Raw genomic sequence first — 7,252 nt, 5'->3', positions numbered from 1 at the left:
CTAACCCTGTAAGGTGTCGAGAGAGAAACTTGTCCCCCTTTGATGCAATTTTTGTTGAAAAGCGCGAAATTTCCCCAGAATTTACTATGCAATGCACATCCCTTTCTAAAATCTACCCCTCGATCGTCTCTAAACCTGGGACATTACAGCTCCCTTATCACAATGACTTTTGCTAATCCATGAAATTTTGTACCTTATTTCAACAGTTTTCAATACAACAATAGCACTTTCAACAGCAATTTCATACACACATCATACACATAGCACACATCATAGCTCACATCGTAGCACATAGATTCAAACAACACGTAGCAACAATAGACATGGTTCGAAATGACATAGAATTCACAACACGATACTTATGAAGATAGAGTTCACAGCAACACGTAGCAAATGCATCTATCCTCCGCGACGTCCCCTCCTCACGGGCTGCTTCCGGATGGCCAACCTTTTCGTCTGCTGCCGTGGCTCTTGTTGCTGCTGCTCCTCCTGCTCCTGCTGCTCCTCCTCCTCTGAAGATAACGGCTCATCGTTCCTCATCCTCCTCAATGATGATCTCCGCGGCGGCGCCTCATCCTCCTCAATGACAACCTTCTTTCCTCGGTTGACATAATCGTCCGAAGTGTATCGGTTTGGAGCCTTGCCCCTTGGCTTCAACTGGTAAGCAGACCGTGTGGCTTGCTTCTTGCCTCGACTAATGCTTTGACTCAGAATGGTGTCGCCGTCAGGAATCTTTACAAACATGAACACATGAGATTATAAAAGTTGAAATTAGTAAGCACATGTTTGACAGCAACAAAATAGTCCACACCTCCGCCTCTTCAGAAGAGGATGTAGGAATTTCGTCGTCGCGGCAACCTAGCAAGTTGGCTAACCGCCGCATCTTTCGTGCAGTGTTCTGCGTCATGGAAGTCATGGTTACAAAGCCACCCGAACATAATAGCTTACATTCAAAGTTGGTGATCATACCTTAATGAAATGCCGCAACGGTCCGACAGGCTTTTCATCTCTATGGCTCTGATCCCAAATAGCCTCACACTCCTCAGCTGTTTTTGGATCTCGGACCGCTGTGACAAACATATTATACACAATTTAAGCGAGCACATGCCAATGTAGATGATGTACTAGCTAATGATTGAATACATTACCACGAAGTTCAGCTCGGAAGCAATAGCAATCGATCTATGTTCGGCCCCCCGTGGCTTACAAGCGATATGAACGGGAGAAGACCAGTAGGCTGGATGAACTCCGTGTACCTCTCGTCATACGCCATATCCACTGTGCCATGGTAACGAATCTTCAAAGGGTGAAGATCCGTTCTCCTCTCCGTCATATGAAAAGCCCGGTGATCCCTGTCATACTCTTGATCTAGGAGCCACACCATCCTACATGTTTACACAAATACACCATATTATGAGCCATTCCTAACAAATATGAGTTATTCCATCACAAATAATATGAGCAACACATACATGAGAATATATCTAGCTTTTGTATCACATATACATCACACATACATGAGAATTCAAATCCAAATAAGCCATCACACATACCTCACATACATACATCCACTTACATAAGAATATGGATCCTCACATACATATATCCTCATTGAAATTTGATGTCTAGGGTTTCAACAAATCTAGGATTTCAACACATAGATACATGATAATATGGATTTCAACACATACATGAGCACATTGATTCAATTTCTAAGATTTTCATATCTAGGGTTCCATGTCTAAATTGAATTAAATCCGAGAAAATCATGGATGAAATGAAGGGGGTCAAGGGAGAATACCTTGAGGAAGGGATTGGGAAGAGATTGGTTGGACAGATCTGATGATTTGGTGGTGGATTTGGTGGCGGGAGAGGAGGGAGGAGGAGGAACCGCCGGCCGCCCAAGGTCTTCACGCGAAACAGAGAGGAGAAAGAGGAGAGCTCGGGCTGGGGCGGGCGCGGGCGCCACACTTAAGTGGATGTGTGACGCCCTTCCGAGCGGCGCCACAGGTTCGCAGTGTGGCGCCGATGAGAGCGGCGCCACACATCCTGCCACGTCAGGTCGGCACACAGCTCAGCGTCGAGGGCGCCATGTCGGCTGGGAGAGTGGCGCCGCCGGCACGGTCGCCACACAGTGAGGTGTGGCGCCGATGTGCGGGGCGCCACACAAAAGTGTTAGATGGGTGAAATAGTTTGACCGGAGGGTGAGTCTGTGCTATATTTTCAGAAAAGGGTTATTTTTTTTGTAAATCGCCGCGTCATCAGTCGTCACAAGAAGTGGAATTTACTCTTTTTCTTTTTCTTTTGCAGCGTACGACCAATAGTGATGCAAGTATCCTGAGGAACGATGCGCATATAAAAGACTGACGAACTCACTGCTGATAGAAACATTTAATTTGCACGGGCTGGACAAGTTGCAGAGTTGATTTTATTGCTGGTTTACTACTGGTACTGGATGGATCCTCGTGTACATGGAGAGGTCCACGAGACGCCACGGAGCATCTCACCACTGCTTGACCAATCGAGACTAGAGAGGACTGTACGAGAGTCTTTATCAGTCGTGCTATGTATATTTCTGAAAACCAAACAACCTCTATTGAAAAAACAAAAATAAAGACAGTGATTCATTTAATTCGCAGGAATTTTTGCACGAAACAGTATAGAATGTTTGATGTTCATAGACTCAGGAAAAACTCTTGTATTGTAGTCTCACGAAAAACATGAGTTGTGGTTGTGGAGAGGAAGAAATTCACTGTGCATAGCTGCATCCTCAGGCTGTCCCTGTCCCAGTCCCGCGCTTCAAGATCTGATGAACTCTGCCAGTTAGCCGGAGAAGAATTGCACAGCAAGACTAGCATGCAGCACATAGCAACAAGAATAGTCTTGCATCTTGATGAAGGTACCTCGCCCCACACCCTCCTAGTCCACGTACTCAATAAATTGTGGGTCCATGCATCTAGCAAGACAAGTGGGCTCACACTATTCCGTTCTTGGTTGCTAGCTCGTAATCTTGGACATGAACATGCAGGGAGGAGGAGGAATGCATGTGGTGGCAAAGCATGACAAGACAGTTTTTCATCAAGAAGAGAAGAAGCATGCATGGTGTCAAAAGTGGTCAAGAAAGGCATCCAATGATGCTTCCTAAGATGGCCTTATTCTTCCCCAAGTTAGGGCAAAGCTCCTCCACTGTCAATCAACAAAAGAAGATTTGTGTGGTTAGGTACGATCGCCGATATCAGTAGTGTAGAATATGAAACGATGGCCAGAAATAGCTACTCTAGGATCAGTTGGTTATTTAAACTAAGTAGGCCCAAGACCTTAATCAATCCTGTGAATGATGTGATACTACCATACCCAGAAAGAGGTTCCGTATGGTATTTTATCTGCATTTTTAAAACACGTTCAATTTTAGTATAATCTGGTACTTACTTGCTGCGAGGGTCATGTAGCTAGGTCATTTTTGCGGTAAATGACACTAGTAATATTTAACCTGCACTTGCATGAATGCACAGTGCATTTGCATAGATAGAGTAGTGAAATTTGACAAGTTGCAGCCCATGAGCCCATCAGTCCATCATTCATCAAACAAAGATATAAGTACATATATACTTGAGGACGAGATTCACCTGCCAATATGCTGCAGATGCACACAGTATGGTGAAGGTTCAGTTCATTCAGATCTGTTCAGCAGATAGCTAGGGTCTCCCTCTGCTGGCTTCATGATTGCAAATCATGATCTATGCACAGGAGCAGGAGCAGGCGGCCCATACATCGATTGCAAAATAAATATTTGAGAAATTAACATTCTAGGAATAAAATGGTACCAATTTCCTTGAGCTGTTGAACATGCAGGAATGCCAGTTCAGAACTAGCTAGCTAGGCGGTTCATCGAATGAATGAAAAATGGCCCCTTAATTGGGCGGGCCTAACTAACTCAGTACTTCACACATAATGACACTTAACCCTAGTGATGCATGGGCCTAGCACGTCCTGTATATTAAAGCAACGAGAAGGTTACCTATAGATTAGTACAACGCAGAAAATTACAGAGTAGCTTGAAAAGCTACTCTATTCCTGATTAATTGCATGGGGGCTGTTGGAACTAGCTTCATGCTCATCACTGTCACATCCTTAGGGTGTGCACCATTACATAAGACAAATCCAGTTGATCACAGGATATGCATATCCTTAAGTGACAGCATATCCTTATCAAAGCTATTAGCGAAAGCCTAGCTAGCTAGGCTCAATTTTGGGCAACTCTCTATCTGAGGGGGAACTAATTAATCTGTGGATAATCACAAGACCAATTAAGTTGTTAGCCGGAAGCAAGTGCATGTCTGATAAGGACGGCACCCAACTATGATATATATGCCATGTGGGTCAATGCATCCTTGATTTGAGAGGTTTGTTAACAGTATGACATGTATATATCTGCTGGAGGTTCATGATATAATAGCTACTTCCTGCAATGCATCTTTTGGTTTGCTTTGTGCTTGGAGAGTGGTCTAGAAAGCTAACCCAGGAAGCAAAATGATAATGATTAAAAGTGAATAGATGTTCCCCTTTGGGCTAGCTAGCTCTTAATCATGCATGGGACTTGTATGTATGGATGCATGCTGTTTAAAGCGGAGGCTATGTAGTAATGATGTATATGCATATGCCTAATTGCTTGCCAAAGCGACCCCTCTGGTTTTTCTTATAGCCAATGTGGACAAAGATACAATCTTCAAAATATAATGGTGGCCACCGAACACGGAATTTTCTGATCACGTACTACTGTAAGTTTAGACTTACCAAAAAATCATATATGTAAGTTTAGAAACTATGAAAAAAGTCAAGTGTGTAAAGACATGTAATACAAACACATGCATGTTTTGTTAGGAAAATATGACAGTCTCCATGCTTGGAAAAAATAAAGAAATTAAATAACTGTACACCATGTTATAGTAAGTAAAAATAATGTATGGATAAAGCGGAAACTCGATCTGGCTCTCGAGTCTAGATGCTCTCGCATCCTAGACAAACCATGCGACGACAGCTGGAAGGTCATGCGCGTATATTCTCGAGTACTGGTCTTGGTATCCCGATTATTGAACAGTGCTCCATGGCCCACTGGCTAGCATATTTAGTCGTTTCGGTTTTATCGGCACAGATGGTCATTGACGTCCTCCACTGTTGGTCCATGGAGGTCCCCATTCCGTCCACTGTAGTCTGTAGCAGCATCAAACTAAATCCTCATCCTCTCCATCCTCTGTTCATCCACAGATTTATCCATATCAATGGCATAATCGAGGACGTAGAAATCTTCCACCAATTCCGTGTTCTTCTCTGCGGCCAGATGCGTTGGATCCATAGGCTACCTAGATTCCGGCGGATGGCGCGCACGGATCTGGTGTGCCCCTTATCTCCGGCGATAGTAGGGCGCGGATCCGATGAGCCCGTTGTCTCCGGCGGGCAGTGTTCGTAAGTCCAGTTTGTGCCTTGACTCCGGCCATATCGGTGGCAAATACGTCCCTGCCATGTTTATGTGCGTGTGTGCACGGCCGGCTTAGATCAATGCTGCATGTGGATTCTCTAGCAACGAAGAGGGCTTCTCCTGAGTGCGGTTCTTGCGCTGCTTCTCTTTTTCTTTGGGTTTTGTTTTCAGTTTGTGGTGAAGCAATTGTTTTAGGTGCTGCATGCTTGCATCAGTGCTTGTAGTAGACACAATCGAATGTACTTAATTTATTCTTGGCAGCCAAAGTGATGCTGGATGGCAGAACATTTCGTTTACTAATGGAGAGTTTGTTCATGGATGGGGCATCAACTAATTCTTATGTCCAAACCATTTGAGTTATGTTCATTTCTTCCCATAACAAGCCATTTCACAACCGGCGTGGCAAAAGCCGCGCGCTAAAAAACCGCCAATTTGGCACGCGCGAACCTCTAGCAGACGCGCGAAAAAGAGGCGCGCGCTAAAAAAATTTACCGCGCTCGCGCTTTTTAGCTATCCCGCGCGGGAAACTTGCCGCTTCGGCTGACGCGCGCTATAAACGCCACGGACGCGCGCTATAAACGCCCGGAATCTTCAGTTGCCCCCGCGTGTCGCTCCGCCTCCGCCTCCCTCCTCTCACCGCTCTGCCTCCCACGCCGCGCCCGCACCACCGCTCCGTCTTCGACGACAGCATGCCTCCGCGCCGCCGCTCCGCCCCCGGCTACCGCGATGTTCGCTTGCGGCCAAGCGGCCGCTTCGACGCCAAGATCCGCTCCGGAGAGGATTGCATCCGCCTCGGCACCTTCGACATGACGCACGAGGCGGCGCGCGCCTACGACGCCGTCGCCTGGCGCCTCGGCCGCTCCCGCCGCCACATGAACTTCCACGATGTGTGAACGCGGGAGCAGGCGGAGCAGCTCGCGCCGCCATCGCCGGCCGTCAGTCGCGAGCAGAAACGACGCCAACGCGAGCTCGAGCAGCGCCTCCGCAACGTGGAGCAGGACGAGTGCCTCCACCTCGAGTGGGCACGGCAGTTCCTGGAGGACGTCACCGCGATGAAGGCGTTCTACGCGCAGAAGGAGGAGCAGAAGGCGGCGGCGAAGAAGAAGAAGAAGGCGGACCGCGAGAAGCGTCGGGCGGAGTCCGCGGCGAGGAAGGCAGCGAGGGCAGAGAAGGCGGCGAGGAGGGCAGAGGAGAAGAAAAACGGCGCCGAGCCATCGACGATCATCCTCTCCTCCTCCTCCTTCGAGTGGACGTCTACTCCGGTATCCGACACTACTCCGAGCAGCCACTCGTCGGGCTTCGACTGGGACTCGGAGTAGATTTTAGGGTAGTTTAAATAAAATGTCGTTGCACCGTCGAACTTTTAATATATTTCGTATTTTTAGTTAATTTTTCGTGTTTTGTTTGATTTGTTTTAAACAAAAAACGATCAAACTAGCCGTTCGCATCGCGCCGCGTTGTGCCTCGCGCTGCATAATGGCGCGCCCAGCGGAGGAGCACTTTTACCGCGCGAGCACGCGCCGCAAAATGCCGCATCCGGCGGGGCAACTTTTAGCGCATTGCGTGCTGTCAATTTACAGCGCGACGGAAACGATTTTTAGCGCGCCCTCCGTTGGAGATGCTCTTATACAGTAATCATTAAGTCCCAGCAAGTTTTATTTCCTAAAATATAACAGATGCGGATCATTATTGGTAATGTAGCACAATCTTTTTTGTTGATTTATTTGCTATGATTAAACAAAAAAAATCGAACTTTATAGTTCAGATATGCTTACA

Source organism: Lolium perenne, chromosome 6, assembly GCF_019359855.2.
Source record: "Lolium perenne isolate Kyuss_39 chromosome 6, Kyuss_2.0, whole genome shotgun sequence".
NCBI lineage: Eukaryota > Viridiplantae > Streptophyta > Magnoliopsida > Poales > Poaceae > Lolium > Lolium perenne.
Note: the sequence above shows the minus strand (reverse complement) of the source record.